Source organism: Dendrobates tinctorius, unplaced genomic scaffold (assembly GCF_039654945.1).
Source record: "Dendrobates tinctorius isolate UK_male_01 unplaced genomic scaffold, ASM3965494v1 ptg000047l, whole genome shotgun sequence".
Taxonomy (NCBI): domain Eukaryota; kingdom Metazoa; phylum Chordata; class Amphibia; order Anura; family Dendrobatidae; genus Dendrobates; species Dendrobates tinctorius.
The window spans coordinates 9550119-9568708 of NW_027361715.1; the positions used below are offsets into that span (position 1 = coordinate 9550119).

The 18590-nt window shown below is 34.9% G+C and overlaps 12 non-coding genes across 12 annotated transcripts; all 12 read right to left on the bottom strand.

Annotated features, from left to right (window-relative positions):
* Window positions 1-713: 713 nt before the first annotated feature.
* TRNAQ-CUG (transfer RNA glutamine (anticodon CUG)) lies at window positions 714-785 on the bottom strand. The gene has a single exon. It is a non-coding gene; the product is annotated as a tRNA-Gln (tRNA).
* Window positions 786-2301: 1516 nt separating this feature from the next.
* On the bottom strand, window positions 2302-2373 carry TRNAQ-CUG (transfer RNA glutamine (anticodon CUG)). Its single transcript has one exon. It is a non-coding gene; the product is annotated as a tRNA-Gln (tRNA).
* Window positions 2374-3894: 1521 nt separating this feature from the next.
* On the bottom strand, window positions 3895-3966 carry TRNAQ-CUG (transfer RNA glutamine (anticodon CUG)). Its single transcript has one exon. It is a non-coding gene; the product is annotated as a tRNA-Gln (tRNA).
* Window positions 3967-5487: 1521 nt separating this feature from the next.
* Window positions 5488-5559, bottom strand: TRNAQ-CUG (transfer RNA glutamine (anticodon CUG)). The gene has a single exon. It is a non-coding gene; the product is annotated as a tRNA-Gln (tRNA).
* A 1509-nt stretch (window positions 5560-7068) lies between these two features.
* TRNAQ-CUG (transfer RNA glutamine (anticodon CUG)) lies at window positions 7069-7140 on the bottom strand. The gene has a single exon. It is a non-coding gene; the product is annotated as a tRNA-Gln (tRNA).
* Window positions 7141-8654: 1514 nt separating this feature from the next.
* TRNAQ-CUG (transfer RNA glutamine (anticodon CUG)) lies at window positions 8655-8726 on the bottom strand. The gene has a single exon. It is a non-coding gene; the product is annotated as a tRNA-Gln (tRNA).
* Window positions 8727-10241: 1515 nt separating this feature from the next.
* On the bottom strand, window positions 10242-10313 carry TRNAQ-CUG (transfer RNA glutamine (anticodon CUG)). The gene has a single exon. It is a non-coding gene; the product is annotated as a tRNA-Gln (tRNA).
* A 1520-nt stretch (window positions 10314-11833) lies between these two features.
* On the bottom strand, window positions 11834-11905 carry TRNAQ-CUG (transfer RNA glutamine (anticodon CUG)). Its single transcript has one exon. It is a non-coding gene; the product is annotated as a tRNA-Gln (tRNA).
* A 1514-nt stretch (window positions 11906-13419) lies between these two features.
* Window positions 13420-13491, bottom strand: TRNAQ-CUG (transfer RNA glutamine (anticodon CUG)). The gene has a single exon. It is a non-coding gene; the product is annotated as a tRNA-Gln (tRNA).
* A 1515-nt stretch (window positions 13492-15006) lies between these two features.
* TRNAQ-CUG (transfer RNA glutamine (anticodon CUG)) lies at window positions 15007-15078 on the bottom strand. Its single transcript has one exon. It is a non-coding gene; the product is annotated as a tRNA-Gln (tRNA).
* A 1520-nt stretch (window positions 15079-16598) lies between these two features.
* On the bottom strand, window positions 16599-16670 carry TRNAQ-CUG (transfer RNA glutamine (anticodon CUG)). The gene has a single exon. It is a non-coding gene; the product is annotated as a tRNA-Gln (tRNA).
* A 1515-nt stretch (window positions 16671-18185) lies between these two features.
* On the bottom strand, window positions 18186-18257 carry TRNAQ-CUG (transfer RNA glutamine (anticodon CUG)). The gene has a single exon. It is a non-coding gene; the product is annotated as a tRNA-Gln (tRNA).
* Between the last annotated feature and the right edge of the window lie 333 nt (window positions 18258-18590).

The window sequence follows — 18590 nt, forward strand, 5'->3', positions numbered from 1 at the left end:
CCTTGTACCGCTCAAGCCTTTCAACAGTTTAAAAGGCAGATTTAGTGTGAGTTGGCTCTGAAAACTTACTAAAGAATACACCAAAAATGCTCAAAAGAAGAAAAATATTCATTTCTATGTAAACATAAAATAAAATTAGTCTTCGTATTTTCAGTCGTTTTGAGCATCTTTTAACTGCATAAAGTTTCCAAAACGGTAAAGTGACTATGTCAATTTCCATTTGATTTTTTTGCTTCGAATACCTTCCGTAATAAAATTCAAGTCAACTAGAAGCTTAGAAAGACACTTTAAAGTCTCTTAGTGACTTCTAGTTCCTTTTGTCACCTACAAAAAAGCCACAAGAACATACTCAACTGATGGACTAAACAATTGTTTTTAAATTGCCAAAAAATTCCTCAATAAAACATTATAGATAATTTTGGAAAAAACAAGAGAAAAGAAAATTCAGGAAAATAAGCTGGCGTTTTCTAAAGCCATTTTGATTTGAAATCATCATCAGATTTTCCCACCCGAATTAAAAATCATGGGAACATTTACACAAGTCATAGAATATAGTTGCTTGGTGTAACATACAAGATAAGAATTTTGTTTCCTGAAGTCAATTTTATAGGATTCCATGGATTCTTGCACCATTCAAATAAAGTTTCAAAGTTTCAAGTTTCATTATAAAAGTTGAACATAGTAGAAATTATAATGCTAAAGATGAAACTTACAGGTTCCACTGAGATTTGAACTCAGATCGCTGGATTCAGAGTCCAGAGTGCAAACCATTACACCATGGAACCACACATGTAGCTTACTACTCTAGATTTTCTTGTGGTGAAAATGGAGAAGGGAACACATTAAGGAAATCATGCATGATGGTGAAACTGGCTTTAAAGCTGCAGTACAAATCTACATTTAATACACCATCATAAATTAATATCTCCTCCACTTTTAATCTACAAGTGTGCCTAGAATTCCACAGTATCACAATCAGGACAGTTTTAAAAATGGTTATGAAAACTGTGCCAGCTCTGTTACCAGGAAAAAAGGAGAGGAAAATAATTGCAAAACTTAAACTGCTAGAAAGCTGCTCATCCAGAAGTTGCTAAAGATTTTTCACTGTGTGGTAAAAGATTCCACCTGAGAGATAATATAAGTAGAATCGGTGCAAAGCAAAGCACATGTTCCAATCTATCAACCATACCTGACATTTGTGGCAACTAGATGAGAGATGGAGAAGCACCTCTTACCTGATCGTACGAGGTCTCATCTTTTGATTAGCAGTGTGATTCACATGTGATGATGGGCCAGGCCAGTTAATCAAAATAAGATCTTTAGATGCCCGCAGGTTGGTTCTCCAAATCCAGTCCAGAGATATGAAACAACTTTTTGGGGGATAAACTAAGGAAGGTGTGCATTGATCTACTCAGATAATCATCAAAAAACCTACTTGGAAATTGACATAGTTGGCAATGATTGAATGCGCAGGGAGATCCCAATGGATTTCAAGTCCATCGCTTTAACAACTCAGCCACAACTTCTGAGATACCTTCAAAATTTCAGGCCTCACTAAAATTTAAAAATCTGATGTGAAGTCATCTTAACTTGAAACCTTGTACCGCTCAAGCCTTTCAACAGTTTAAAAGGCAGATTTAGTGTGAGTTGGCTCTGAAAACTTACTAAAGAATACACCAAAAAAGCTCAAAAGAAGAAAAATATTCATTTCTATGTAAACATAAAATAAAATTAGTCTTCGTATTTTCAGTCGTTTTGAGCATCTTTTAACTGCATAAAGTTTCCAAAACGGTAAAGTGACTATGTCAATTTCCATTTGATTTTTTTGCTTCGAATACCTTCCGTAATAAAATTCAAGTCAACTAGAAGCTTAGAAAGACACTTTAAAGTCTCTTAGTGACTTCTAGTTCCTTTTGTCACCTACAAAAAAGCCACAAGAACATACTCAACTGATGGACTAAACAATTGTTTTTAAATTGCCAAAAAATTCCTCAATAAAACATTATAGATAATTTTGGAAAAAACAAGAGAAAAGAAAATTCAGGAAAATAAGCTGGCGTTTCCTAAAGCCATTTTGATTTGAAATCATCATCAGATTTTCCCACCAGAATTAAAAATCATGGGAACATTTCCACAAGTCATAGAATATTGTTGCTTGGTGTAACATACAAGATAAGAATTTTGTTTCCTTTAGTCAATTTTATAGGATTCCATGGATTCTTGCACCATTCAAATCAAGTTTCAAGTTTCATTCTAAAAGTTGAACATAGTAGAAATTATAATGCTAAAGATGAAACTTACAGGTTCCACTGAGATTTGAACTCAAATCGATGGATTCAGAGTCCAGAGTGCTAACCATTACACCATGGAACCACACAAGTAGCTTACTACTCTAGATTTTCTTGTGGTGAAAATGGAGAAGGGAACACATTAAGGAAATCATGCATGATGGTGAAACTGGCTTTAATGCTGCAGTACAAATCTACATTTAATACACCATCATAAATTAATATCTCCTCCACTTTTAATCTACAAGTGTGCCTAGAATTCCACAGTATCACAATCAGGACAGTTTTAAAATTGTTTATGAAAACTGTGCCAGCTCTGTTACCAGGAAAAAGGAGAGGAAAATAATTGCAAAACTTAAACTGCTAGAAAGCTGCTCATCCAGAAGTTGCTAAAGATTTTTCACTGTGTGGTAAAAGATTCCACCCCAGAGATAATATAAGTAGAATCGGTGCAAAGCAAAGCACATGTTCCAATCTATCAACCATACCTGACATTTGTGGCAACTAGATGAGAGATGGAGAAGCACCTCTTACCTGATCGTACGAGGTCTCATCTTTTGATTAGCAGTGTGATTCACATGTGATAATGGGCCAGGCCAGTTAATCAAAATAAGATCTTTAGATGCCCGCAGGTTGGTTCTCCAAATCCAGTCCAGAGATATGAAACAACTTTTTGGGGGATAAACTAAGGAAGGTGTGCATTGATCTACTCAGATAATCATCAAAAAACCTACTTGGAAATTGACATAGTTGGCAATGATTGAATGCGCAGGGAGATCCCAATGGATTTCAAGTCCATCGCTTTAACAACTCAGCCACAACTTCTGAGATACCTTCAAAATTTCAGGCCTCACTAAAATTTAAAAATCTGATGTGAAGTCATCTTAACTTGAAACCTTGTACCGCTCAAGCCTTTCAACAGTTTAAAAGGCAGATTTAGTGTGAGTTGGCTCTGAAAACTTACTAAAGAATACACCAAAAAAGCTCAAAAGAAGAAAAATATTCATTTCTATGTAAACATAAAATAAAATTAGTCTTCGTATTTTCAGTCGTTTTGAGCATCTTTTAACTGCATAGTTTCCAAAACGGTAAAGTGACTATGTCAATTTCCACTTGATTTTTTTGCTTCGAATACCTTCCGTAATAAAATTCAAGTCAACTAGAAGCTTAGAAAGACACTTTAAAGTCTCTTAGTGACTTCTAGTTCCTTTTGTCACCTACAAAAAAGCCACAAGAACATACTCAACTGATGGACTAAACAATTGTTTTTAAATTGCCAAAAAATTCCTCAATAAAACATTATAGATAATTTTGGAAAAAACAAGAGAAAAGAAAATTCAGGAAAATAAGCTGGCGTTTCCTAAAGCCATTTTGATTTGAAATCATCATCAGATTTTCCCACCAGAATTAAAAATCATGGGAACATTTCCACAAGTCATAGAATATTGTTGCTTGGTGTAACATACAAGATAAGAATTTTGTTTCCTTTAGTCAATTTTATAGGATTCCATGGATTCTTGCACCATTCAAATCAAGTTTCAAGTTTTTAAGTTTCATTCTAAAAGTTGAACATAGTAGAAATTATAATGCTAAAGATGAAACTTACAGGTTCCACTGAGATTTGAACTCAAATCGATGGATTCAGAGTCCAGAGTGCTAACCATTACACCATGGAACCACACATGTAGCTTACTACTCTAGATTTTCTTGTGGTGAAAATGGAGAAGGGAACACATTAAGGAAATCATGCATGATGGTGAAACTGGCTTTAATGCTGCAGTACAAAACTACATTTAATACACCATCATAAATTAATATCTCCTCCACTTTTAATCTACAAGTGTGCCTAGAATTCCACAGTATCACAATCAGGACAGTTTTAAAATTGTTTATGAAAACTGTGCCAGCTCTGTTACCAGGAAAAAGGAGAGGAAAATAATTGCAAAACTTAAACTGCTAGAAAGCTGCTCATCCAGAAGTTGCTAAAGATTTTTCACTGTGTGGTAAAAGATTCCACCCCAGAGATAATATAAGTAGAATCGGTGCAAAGCAAAGCACATGTTCCAATCTATCAACCATACCTGACATTTGTGGCAACTAGATGAGAGATGGAGAAGCACCTCTTACCTGATCGTACGAGGTCTCATCTTTTGATTAGCAGTGTGATTCACATGTGATAATGGGCCAGGCCAGTTAATCAAAATAAGATCTTTAGATGCCCGCAGGTTGGTTCTCCAAATCCAGTCCAGAGATATGAAACAACTTTTTGGGGGATAAACTAAGGAAGGTGTGCATTGATCTACTCAGATAATCATCAAAAAACCTACTTGGAAATTGACATAGTTGGCAATGATTGAATGCGCAGGGAGATCCCAATGGATTTCAAGTCCATCGCTTTAACAACTCAGCCACAACTTCTGAGATACCTTCAAAATTTCAGGCCTCACTAAAATTTAAAAATCTGATGTGAAGTCATCTTAACTTGAAACCTTGTACCGCTCAAGCCTTTCAACAGTTTAAAAGGCAGATTTAGTGTGAGTTGGCTCTGAAAACTTACTAAAGAATACACCAAAAAAGCTCAAAAGAAGAAAAATATTCATTTCTATGTAAACATAAAATAAAATTAGTCTTCGTATTTTCAGTCGTTTTGAGCATCTTTTAACTGCATAGTTTCCAAAACGGTAAAGTGACTATGTCAATTTCCACTTGATTTTTTTGCTTCGAATACCTTCCGTAATAAAATTCAAGTCAACTAGAAGCTTAGAAAGACACTTTAAAGTCTCTTAGTGACTTCTAGTTCCTTTTGTCACCTACAAAAAAGCCACAAGAACATACTCAACTGATGGACTAAACAATTGTTTTTAAATTGCCAAAAAATTCCTCAATAAAACATTATAGATAATTTTGGAAAAAACAAGAGAAAAGAAAATTCAGGAAAATAAGCTGGCGTTTCCTAAAGCCATTTTGATTTGAAATCATCATCAGATTTTCCCACCAGAATTAAAAATCATGGGAACATTTCCACAAGTCATAGAATATTGTTGCTTGGTGTAACATACAAGATAAGAATTTTGTTTCCTTTAGTCAATTTTATAGGATTCCATGGATTCTTGCACCATTCAAATCAAGTTTCAAGTTTTTAAGTTTCATTCTAAAAGTTGAACATAGTAGAAATTATAATGCTAAAGATGAAACTTACAGGTTCCACTGAAATTTGAACTCAGATCACTGGATTCAGAGTCCAGAGTGCTAACCATTACACCATGGAGCCACACATGTAGCTGACTACTCTAGATTTTCTTGTGGTGAAAATGGAGAAGGGAACACATTAAGGAAATCATGCATGATGGTGAAACTGGCTTTAAAGTGCAGTACAAATCTACATTTAATACACCATCATAAATTAATATCTCCTCCACTTTTAATCTACAAGTGTGCCTAGAATTCCACAGTATCACAATCAGGACAGTTTTAAAATTGTTTATGAAAACTGTGCCAGCTCTGTTACCAGGAAAAAGGAGAGGAAAATAATTGCAAAACTTAAACTGCTAGAAAGCTGCTCATCCAGAAGTTGCTAAAGATTTTTCACTGTGTGGTAAAAGATTCCACCCCAGAGATAATATAAGTAGATTCGGTGCAAAGCACATGTTCCAATCTATCAACCATACCTGACATTTGTGGCAACTAGATGAGAGATGGAGAAGCACCTCTTACCTGATCGTACGAGGTCTCATCTTTTGATTAGCAGTGTGATTCACATGTGATGATGGGCCAGGCCAGTTAATCAAAATAAGATCTTTAGATGCCCGCAGGTTGGTTCTCCAAATCCAGTCCAGAGATATGAAACAACTTTTTGGGGGATAAACTAAGGAAGGTGTGCATTGATCTACTCAGATAATCATCAAAAAACCTACTTGGAAATTGACATAGTTGGCAATGATTGAATGCGCAGGGAGATCCCAATGGATTTCAAGTCCATCGCTTTAACAACTCAGCCACAACTTCTGAGATACCTTCAAAATTTCAGGCCTCACTAAAATTTAAAAATCTGATGTGAAGTCATCTTAACTTGAAACCTTGTACCGCTCAAGCCTTTCAACAGTTTAAAAGGCAGATTTAGTGTGAGTTGGCTCTGAAAACTTACTAAAGAATACACCAAAAAAGCTCAAAAGAAGAAAAATATTCATTTCTATGTAAACATAAAATAAAATTAGTCTTCGTATTTTCAGTCGTTTTGAGCATCTTTTAACTGCATAAAGTTTCCAAAACGGTAAAGTGACTATGTCAATTTCCATTTGATTTTTTTGCTTCGAATACCTTCCGTAATAAAATTCAAGTCAACTAGAAGCTTAGAAAGACACTTTAAAGTCTCTTAGTGACTTCTAGTTCCTTTTGTCACCTACAAAAAAGCCACAAGAACATACTCAACTGATGGACTAAACAATTGTTTTTAAATTGCCAAAAAATTCCTCAATAAAACATTATAGATAATTTTGGAAAAAACAAGAGAAAAGAAAATTCAGGAAAATAAGCTGGCGTTTCCTAAAGCCATTTTGATTTGAAATCATCATCAGATTTTCCCACCAGAATTAAAAATCATGGGAACATTTCCACAAGTCATAGAATATTGTTGCTTGGTGCAACATACAAGATAAGAATTTTGTTTCCTTTAGTCAATTTTATAGGATTCCATGGATTCTTGCACCATTCAAATCAAGTTTCAAGTTTCATTCTAAAAGTTGAACATAGTAGAAATTATAATGCTAAAGATGAAACTTACAGGTTCCACTGAAATTTGAACTCAGATCACTGGATTCAGAGTCCAGAGTGCTAACCATTACACCATGGAGCCACACATGTAGCTGACTACTCTAGATTTTCTTGTGGTGAAAATGGAGAAGGGAACACATTAAGGAAATCATGCATGATGGTGAAACTGGCTTTAAAGTGCAGTACAAATCTACATTTAATACACCATCATAAATTAATATCTCCTCCACTTTTAATCTACAAGTGTGCCTAGAATTACACAGTATCACAATCAGGACAGTTTTAAAATTGTTTATGAAAACTGTGCCAGCTCTGTTACCAGGAAAAAGGAGAGGAAAATAATTGCAAAACTTAAACTGCTAGAAAGCTGCTCATCCAGAAGTTGCTAAAGATTTTTCACTGTGTGGTAAAAGATTCCACCCCAGAGATAATATAAGTAGAATCGGTGCAAAGCAAAGCACATGTTCCAATCTATCAACCATACCTGACATTTGTGGCAACTAGATGAGAGATGGAGAAGCACCTCTTACCTGATCGTACGAGGTCTCATCTTTTGATTAGCAGTGTGATTCACATGTGATGATGGGCCAGGCCAGTTAATCAAAATAAGATCTTTAGATGCCCGCAGGTTGGTTCTCCAAATCCAGTCCAGAGATATGAAACAACTTTTTGGGGGATAAACTAAGGAAGGTGTGCATTGATCTACTCAGATAATCATCAAAAAACCTACTTGGAAATTGACATAGTTGGCAATGATTGAATGCGCAGGGAGATCCCAATGGATTTCAAGTCCATCGCTTTAACAACTCAGCCACAACTTCTGAGATACCTTCAAAATTTCAGGCCTCACTAAAATTTAAAAATCTGATGTGAAGTCATCTTAACTTGAAACCTTGTACTGCTCAAGCCTTTCAACAGTTTAAAAGGCAGATTTAGTGTGAGTTGGCTCTGAAAACTTACTAAAGAATACACCAAAAAAGCTCAAAAGAAGAAAAATATTCATTTCTATGTAAACATAAAATAAAATTAGTCTTCGTATTTTCAGTCGTTTTGAGCATCTTTTAACTGCATAAAGTTTCCAAAACGGTAAAGTGACTATGTCAATTTCCATTTGATTTTTTTGCTTCGAATACCTTCCGTAATAAAATTCAAGTCAACTAGAAGCTTAGAAAGACACTTTAAAGTCTCTTAGTGACTTCTAGTTCCTTTTGTCACCTACAAAAAAGCCACAAGGACATACTCAACTGATGGACTAAACAATTGTTTTTAAATTGCCAAAAAATTCCTCAATAAAACATTATAGATAATTTTGGAAAAAACAAGAGAAAAGAAAATTCAGGAAAATAAGCTGGCGTTTCCTAAAGCCATTTTGATTTGAAATCATCATCAGATTTTCCCACCAGAATTAAAAATCATGGGAACATTTCCACAAGTCATAGAATATTGTTGCTTGGTGTAACATACAAGATAAGAATTTTGTTTCCTTTAGTCAATTTTATAGGATTCCATGGATTCTTGCACCATTCAAATCAAGTTTCAAGTTTCATTCTAAAAGTTGAACATAGTAGAAATTATAATGCTAAAGATGAAACTTACAGGTTCCACTGAAATTTGAACTCAGATCACTGGATTCAGAGTCCAGAGTGCTAACCATTACACCATGGAGCCACACATGTAGCTGACTACTCTAGATTTTCTTGTGGTGAAAATGGAGAAGGGAACACATTAAGGAAATCATGCATGATGGTGAAACTGGCTTTAAAGTGCAGTACAAATCTACATTTAATACACCATCATAAATTAATATCTCCTCCACTTTTAATCTACAAGTGTGCCTAGAATTCCACAGTATCACAATCAGGACAGTTTTAAAATTGTTTATGAAAACTGTGCCAGCTCTGTTACCAGGAAAAAGGAGAGGAAAATAATTGCAAAACTTAAACTGCTAGAAAGCTGCTCATCCAGAAGTTGCTAAAGATTTTTCACTGTGTGGTAAAAGATTCCACCCCAGAGATAATATAAGTAGAATCGGTGCAAAGCACATGTTCCAATCTATCAACCATACCTGACATTTGTGGCAACTAGATGAGAGATGGAGAAGCACCTCTTACCTGATCGTACAAGGTCTCATCTTTTGATTAGCAGTGTGATTCACATGTGATGATGGGCCAGGCCAGTTAATCAAAATAAGATCTTTAGATGCCCGCAGGTTGGTTCTCCAAATCCAGTCCAGAGATATGAAACAACTTTTTGGGGGATAAACTAAGGAAGGTGTGCATTGATCTACTCAGATAATCATCAAAAAACCTACTTGGAAATTGACATAGTTGGCAATGATTGAATGCGCAGGGAGATCCCAATGGATTTCAAGTCCATCGCTTTAACAACTCAGCCACAACTTCTGAGATACCTTCAAAATTTCAGGCCTCACTAAAATTTAAAAATCTGATGTGAAGTCATCTTAACTTGAAACCTTGTACCGCTCAAGCCTTTCAACAGTTTAAAAGGCAGATTTAGTGTGAGTTGGCTCTGAAAACTTACTAAAGAATACACCAAAAAAGCTCAAAAGAAGAAAAATATTCATTTCTATGTAAACATAAAATAAAATTAGTCTTCGTATTTTCAGTCGTTTTGAGCATCTTTTAACTGCATAGTTTCCAAAACCGTAAAGTGACTATGTCAATTTCCATTTGATTTTTTTGCTTCGAATACCTTCCATAATAAAATTCAAGTCAACTAGAAGCTTAGAAAGACACTTTAAAGTCTCTTAGTGACTTCTAGTTCCTTTTGTCACCTACAAAAAAGCCACAAGAACATACTCAACTGATGGACTAAACAATTGTTTTTAAATTGCCAAAAAATTCCTCAATAAAACATTATAGATAATTTTGGAAAAAACAAGAGAAAAGAAAATTCAGGAAAATAAGCTGGCGTTTCCTAAAGCCATTTTGATTTGAAATCATCATCAGATTTTCCCACCAGAATTAAAAATCATGGGAACATTTCCACAAGTCATAGAATATTGTTGCTTGGTGTAACATACAAGATAAGAATTTTGTTTCCTTTAGTCAATTTTATAGGATTCCATGGATTCTTGCACCATTCAAATCAAGTTTCAAGTTTTTAAGTTTCATTCTAAAAGTTGAACATAGTAGAAATTATAATGCTAAAGATGAAACTTACAGGTTCCACTGAAATTTGAACTCAGATCACTGGATTCAGAGTCCAGAGTGCTAACCATTACACCATGGAGCCACACATGTAGCTGACTACTCTAGATTTTCTTGTGGTGAAAATGGAGAAGGGAACACATTAAGGAAATCATGCATGATGGTGAAACTGGCTTTAAAGTGCAGTACAAATCTACATTTAATACACCATCATAAATTAATATCTCCTCCACTTTTAATCTACAAGTGTGCCTAGAATTCCACAGTATCACAATCAGGACAGTTTTAAAATTGTTTATGAAAACTGTGCCAGCTCTGTTACCAGGAAAAAGGAGAGGAAAATAATTGCAAAACTTAAACTGCTAGAAAGCTGCTCATCCAGAAGTTGCTAAAGATTTTTCACTGTGTGGTAAAAGATTCCACCCCAGAGATAATATAAGTAGAATCGGTGCAAAGCAAAGCACATGTTCCAATCTATCAACCATACCTGACATTTGTGGCAACTAGATGAGAGATGGAGAAGCACCTCTTACCTGATCGTACGAGGTCTCATCTTTTGATTAGCAGTGTGATTCACATGTGATGATGGGCCAGGCCAGTTAATCAAAATAAGATCTTTAGATGCCCGCAGGTTGGTTCTCCAAATCCAGTCCAGAGATATGAAACAACTTTTTGGGGGATAAACTAAGGAAGGTGTGCATTGATCTACTCAGATAATCATCAAAAAACCTACTTGGAAATTGACATAGTTGGCAATGATTGAATGCGCAGGGAGATCCCAATGGATTTCAAGTCCATCGCTTTAACAACTCAGCCACAACTTCTGAGATACCTTCAAAATTTCAGGCCTCACTAAAATTTAAAAATCTGATGTGAAGTCATCTTAACTTGAAACCTTGTACCGCTCAAGCCTTTCAACAGTTTAAAAGGCAGATTTAGTGTGAGTTGGCTCTGAAAACTTACTAAAGAATACACCAAAAAAGCTCAAAAGAAGAAAAATATTCATTTCTATGTAAACATAAAATAAAATTAGTCTTCGTATTTTCAGTCGTTTTGAGCATCTTTTAACTGCATAGTTTCCAAAACGGTAAAGTGACTATGTCAATTTCCATTTGATTTTTTTGCTTCGAATACCTTCCGTAATAAAATTCAAGTCAACTAGAAGCTTAGAAAGACACTTTAAAGTCTCTTAGTGACTTCTAGTTCCTTTTGTCACCTACAAAAAAGCCACAAGAACATACTCAACTGATGGACTAAACAATTGTTTTTAAATTGCCAAAAAATTCCTCAATAAAACATTATAGATAATTTTGGAAAAAACAAGAGAAAAGAAAATTCAGGAAAATAAGCTGGCGTTTCCTAAAGCCATTTTGATTTGAAATCATCATCAGATTTTCCCACCAGAATTAAAAATCATGGGAACATTTCCACAAGTCATAGAATATTGTTGCTTGGTGTAACATACAAGATAAGAATTTTGTTTCCTTTAGTCAATTTTATAGGATTCCATGGATTCTTGCACCATTCAAATCAAGTTTCAAGTTTTTAAGTTTCATTCTAAAAGTTGAACATAGTAGAAATTATAATGCTAAAGATGAAACTTACAGGTTCCACTGAAATTTGAACTCAGATCACTGGATTCAGAGTCCAGAGTGCTAACCATTACACCATGGAGCCACACATGTAGCTGACTACTCTAGATTTTCTTGTGGTGAAAATGGAGAAGGGAACACATTAAGGAAATCATGCATGATGGTGAAACTGGCTTTAAAGTGCAGTACAAATCTACATTTAATACACCATCATAAATTAATATCTCCTCCACTTTTAATCTACAAGTCTGCCTAGAATTACACAGTATCACAATCAGGACAGTTTTAAAATTGTTTATGAAAACTGTGCCAGCTCTGTTACCAGGAAAAAGGAGAGGAAAATAATTGCAAAACTTAAACTGCTAGAAAGCTGCTCATCCAGAAGTTGCTAAAGATTTTTCACTGTGTGGTAAAAGATTCCACCCCAGAGATAATATAAGTAGAATCGGTGCAAAGCAAAGCACATGTTCCAATCTATCAACCATACCTGACATTTGTGGCAACTAGATGAGAGATGGAGAAGCACCTCTTACCTGATCGTACGAGGTCTCATCTTTTGATTAGCAGTGTGATTCACATGTGATGATGGGCCAGGCCAGTTAATCAAAATAAGATCTTTAGATGCCCGCAGGTTGGTTCTCCAAATCCAGTCCAGAGATATGAAACAACTTTTTGGGGGATAAACTAAGGAAGGTGTGCATTGATCTACTCAGATAATCATCAAAAAACCTACTTGGAAATTGACATAGTTGGCAATGATTGAATGCGCAGGGAGATCCCAATGGATTTCAAGTCCATCGCTTTAACAACTCAGCCACAACTTCTGAGATACCTTCAAAATTTCAGGCCTCACTAAAATTTAAAAATCTGATGTGAAGTCATCTTAACTTGAAACCTTGTACTGCTCAAGCCTTTCAACAGTTTAAAAGGCAGATTTAGTGTGAGTTGGCTCTGAAAACTTACTAAAGAATACACCAAAAAAGCTCAAAAGAAGAAAAATATTCATTTCTATGTAAACATAAAATAAAATTAGTCTTCGTATTTTCAGTCGTTTTGAGCATCTTTTAACTGCATAAAGTTTCCAAAACGGTAAAGTGACTATGTCAATTTCCATTTGATTTTTTTGCTTCGAATACCTTCCGTAATAAAATTCAAGTCAACTAGAAGCTTAGAAAGACACTTTAAAGTCTCTTAGTGACTTCTAGTTCCTTTTGTCACCTACAAAAAAGCCACAAGAACATACTCAACTGATGGACTAAACAATTGTTTTTAAATTGCCAAAAAATTCCTCAATAAAACATTATAGATAATTTTGGAAAAAACAAGAGAAAAGAAAATTCAGGAAAATAAGCTGGCGTTTCCTAAAGCCATTTTGATTTGAAATCATCATCAGATTTTCCCACCAGAATTAAAAATCATGGGAACATTTCCACAAGTCATAGAATATTGTTGCTTGGTGTAACATACAAGATAAGAATTTTGTTTCCTTTAGTCAATTTTATAGGATTCCATGGATTCTTGCACCATTCAAATCAAGTTTCAAGTTTCATTCTAAAAGTTGAACATAGTAGAAATTATAATGCTAAAGATGAAACTTACAGGTTCCACTGAAATTTGAACTCAGATCACTGGATTCAGAGTCCAGAGTGCTAACCATTACACCATGGAGCCACACATGTAGCTGACTACTCTAGATTTTCTTGTGGTGAAAATGGAGAAGGGAACACATTAAGGAAATCATGCATGATGGTGAAACTGGCTTTAAAGTGCAGTACAAATCTACATTTAATACACCATCATAAATTAATATCTCCTCCACTTTTAATCTACAAGTGTGCCTAGAATTCCACAGTATCACAATCAGGACAGTTTTAAAATTGTTTATGAAAACTGTGCCAGCTCTGTTACCAGGAAAAAGGAGAGGAAAATAATTGCAAAACTTAAACTGCTAGAAAGCTGCTCATCCAGAAGTTGCTAAAGATTTTTCACTGTGTGGTAAAAGATTCCACCCCAGAGATAATATAAGTAGAATCGGTGCAAAGCACATGTTCCAATCTATCAACCATACCTGACATTTGTGGCAACTAGATGAGAGATGGAGAAGCACCTCTTACCTGATCGTACAAGGTCTCATCTTTTGATTAGCAGTGTGATTCACATGTGATGATGGGCCAGGCCAGTTAATCAAAATAAGATCTTTAGATGCCCGCAGGTTGGTTCTCCAAATCCAGTCCAGAGATATGAAACAACTTTTTGGGGGATAAACTAAGGAAGGTGTGCATTGATCTACTCAGATAATCATCAAAAAACCTACTTGGAAATTGACATAGTTGGCAATGATTGAATGCGCAGGGAGATCCCAATGGATTTCAAGTCCATCGCTTTAACAACTCAGCCACAACTTCTGAGATACCTTCAAAATTTCAGGCCTCACTAAAATTTAAAAATCTGATGTGAAGTCATCTTAACTTGAAACCTTGTACCGCTCAAGCCTTTCAACAGTTTAAAAGGCAGATTTAGTGTGAGTTGGCTCTGAAAACTTACTAAAGAATACACCAAAAAAGCTCAAAAGAAGAAAAATATTCATTTCTATGTAAACATAAAATAAAATTAGTCTTCGTATTTTCAGTCGTTTTGAGCATCTTTTAACTGCATAGTTTCCAAAACCGTAAAGTGACTATGTCAATTTCCATTTGATTTTTTTGCTTCGAATACCTTCCATAATAAAATTCAAGTCAACTAGAAGCTTAGAAAGACACTTTAAAGTCTCTTAGTGACTTCTAGTTCCTTTTGTCACCTACAAAAAAGCCACAAGAACATACTCAACTGATGGACTAAACAATTGTTTTTAAATTGCCAAAAAATTCCTCAATAAAACATTATAGATAATTTTGGAAAAAACAAGAGAAAAGAAAATTCAGGAAAATAAGCTGGCGTTTCCTAAAGCCATTTTGATTTGAAATCATCATCAGATTTTCCCACCAGAATTAAAAATCATGGGAACATTTCCACAAGTCATAGAATATTGTTGCTTGGTGTAACATACAAGATAAGAATTTTGTTTCCTTTAGTCAATTTTATAGGATTCCATGGATTCTTGCACCATTCAAATCAAGTTTCAAGTTTTTAAGTTTCATTCTAAAAGTTGAACATAGTAGAAATTATAATGCTAAAGATGAAACTTACAGGTTCCACTGAAATTTGAACTCAGATCACTGGATTCAGAGTCCAGAGTGCTAACCATTACACCATGGAGCCACACATGTAGCTGACTACTCTAGATTTTCTTGTGGTGAAAATGGAGAAGGGAACACATTAAGGAAATCATGCATGATGGTGAAACTGGCTTTAAAGTGCAGTACAAATCTACATTTAATACACCATCATAAATTAATATCTCCTCCACTTTTAATCTACAAGTGTGCCTAGAATTCCACAGTATCACAATCAGGACAGTTTTAAAATTGTTTATGAAAACTGTGCCAGCTCTGTTACCAGGAAAAAGGAGAGGAAAATAATTGCAAAACTTAAACTGCTAGAAAGCTGCTCATCCAGAAGTTGCTAAAGATTTTTCACTGTGTGGTAAAAGATTCCACCCCAGAGATAATATAAGTAGAATCGGTGCAAAGCAAAGCACATGTTCCAATCTATCAACCATACCTGACATTTGTGGCAACTAGATGAGAGATGGAGAAGCACCTCTTACCTGATCGTACGAGGTCTCATCTTTTGATTAGCAGTGTGATTCACATGTGATGATGGGCCAGGCCAGTTAATCAAAATAAGATCTTTAGATGCCCGCAGGTTGGTTCTCCAAATCCAGTCCAGAGATATGAAACAACTTTTTGGGGGATAAACTAAGGAAGGTGTGCATTGATCTACTCAGATAATCATCAAAAAACCTACTTGGAAATTGACATAGTTGGCAATGATTGAATGCGCAGGGAGATCCCAATGGATTTCAAGTCCATCGCTTTAACAACTCAGCCACAACTTCTGAGATACCTTCAAAATTTCAGGCCTCACTAAAATTTAAAAATCTGATGTGAAGTCATCTTAACTTGAAACCTTGTACCGCTCAAGCCTTTCAACAGTTTAAAAGGCAGATTTAGTGTGAGTTGGCTCTGAAAACTTACTAAAGAATACACCAAAAAAGCTCAAAAGAAGAAAAATATTCATTTCTATGTAAACATAAAATAAAATTAGTCTTCGTATTTTCAGTCGTTTTGAGCATCTTTTAACTGCATAGTTTCCAAAACGGTAAAGTGACTATGTCAATTTCCATTTGATTTTTTTGCTTCGAATACCTTCCGTAATAAAATTCAAGTCAACTAGAAGCTTAGAAAGACACTTTAAAGTCTCTTAGTGACTTCTAGTTCCTTTTGTCACCTACAAAAAAGCCACAAGAACATACTCAACTGATGGACTAAACAATTGTTTTTAAATTGCCAAAAAATTCCTCAATAAAACATTATAGATAATTTTGGAAAAAACAAGAGAAAAGAAAATTCAGGAAAATAAGCTGGCGTTTCCTAAAGCCATTTTGATTTGAAATCATCATCAGATTTTCCCACCAGAATTAAAAATCATGGGAACATTTCCACAAGTCATAGAATATTGTTGCTTGGTGTAACATACAAGATAAGAATTTTGTTTCCTTTAGTCAATTTTATAGGATTCCATGGATTCTTGCACCATTCAAATCAAGTTTCAAGTTTTTAAGTTTCATTCTAAAAGTTGAACATAGTAGAAATTATAATGCTAAAGATGAAACTTACAGGTTCCACTGAAATTTGAACTCAGATCACTGGATTCAGAGTCCAGAGTGCTAACCATTACACCATGGAGCCACACATGTAGCTGACTACTCTAGATTTTCTTGTGGTGAAAATGGAGAAGGGAACACATTAAGGAAATCATGCATGATGGTGAAACTGGCTTTAAAGTGCAGTACAAATCTACATTTAATACACCATCATAAATTAATATCTCCTCCACTTTTAATCTACAAGTGTGCCTAGAATTCCACAGTATCACAATCAGGACAGTTTTAAAATTGTTTATGAAAACTGTGCCAGCTCTGTTACCAGGAAAAAGGAGAGGAAAATAATTGCAAAACTTAAACTGCTAGAAAGCTGCTCATCCAGAAGTTGCTAAAGATTTTTCACTGTGTGGTAAAAGATTCCACCCCAGAGATAATATAAGTAGAATCGGTGCAAAGCACATGTTCCAATCTATCAACCATACCTGACATTTGTGGCAACTAGATGAGAGATGGAGAAGCACCTCTTACCTGATCGTACAAGGTCTCATCTTTTGATTAGCAGTGTGATTCACATGTGATGATGGGCCAGGCCAGTTAATCAAAATAAGATCTTTAGATGCCCGCAGGTTGGTTCTCCAAATCCAGTCCAGAGATATGAAACAACTTTTTGGGGGATAAACTAAGGAAGGTGTGCATTGATCTACTCAGATAATCATCAAAAAACCTACTTGGAAATTGACATAGTTGGCAATGATTGAATGCGCAGGGAGATCCCAATGGATTTCAAGTCCATCGCTTTAACAACTCAGCCACAACTTCTGAGATACCTTCAAAATTTCAGGCCTCACTAAAATTTAAAAATCTGATGTGAAGTCATCTTAACTTGAAACCTTGTACCGCTCAAGCCTTTCAACAGTTTAAAAGGCAGATTTAGTGTGAGTTGGCTCTGAAAACTTACTAAAGAATACACCAAAAAAGCTCAAAAGAAGAAAAATATTCATTTCTATGTAAACATAAAATAAAATTAGTCTTCGTATTTTCAGTCGTTTTGAGCATCTTTTAACTGCATAGTTTCCAAAACCGTAAAGTGACTATGTCAATTTCCATTTGATTTTTTTGCTTCGAATACCTTCCATAATAAAATTCAAGTCAACTAGAAGCTTAGAAAGACACTTTAAAGTCTCTTAGTGACTTCTAGTTCCTTTTGTCACCTACAAAAAAGCCACAAGAACATACTCAACTGATGGACTAAACAATTGTTTTTAAATTGCCAAAAAATTCCTCAATAAAACATTATAGATAATTTTGGAAAAAACAAGAGAAAAGAAAATTCAGGAAAATAAGCTGGCGTTTCCTAAAGCCATTTTGATTTGAAATCATCATCAGATTTTCCCACCAGAATTAAAAATCATGGGAACATTTCCACAAGTCATAGAATATTGTTGCTTGGTGTAACATACAAGATAAGAATTTTGTTTCCTTTAGTCAATTTTATAGGATTCCATGGATTCTTGCACCATTCAAATCAAGTTTCAAGTTTTTAAGTTTCATTCTAAAAGTTGAACATAGTAGAAATTATAATGCTAAAGATGAAACTTACAGGTTCCACTGAAATTTGAACTCAGATCACTGGATTCAGAGTCCAGAGTGCTAACCATTACACCATGGAGCCACACATGTAGCTGACTACTCTAGATTTTCTTGTGGTGAAAATGGAGAAGGGAACACATTAAGGAAATCATGCATGATGGTGAAACTGGCTTTAAAGTGCAGTACAAATCTACATTTAATACACCATCATAAATTAATATCTCCTCCACTTTTAATCTACAAGTGTGCCTAGAATTCCACAGTATCACAATCAGGACAGTTTTAAAATTGTTTATGAAAACTGTGCCAGCTCTGTTACCAGGAAAAAGGAGAGGAAAATAATTGCAAAACTTAAACTGCTAGAAAGCTGCTCATCCAGAAGTTGCTAAAGATTTTTCACTGTGTGGTAAAAGAT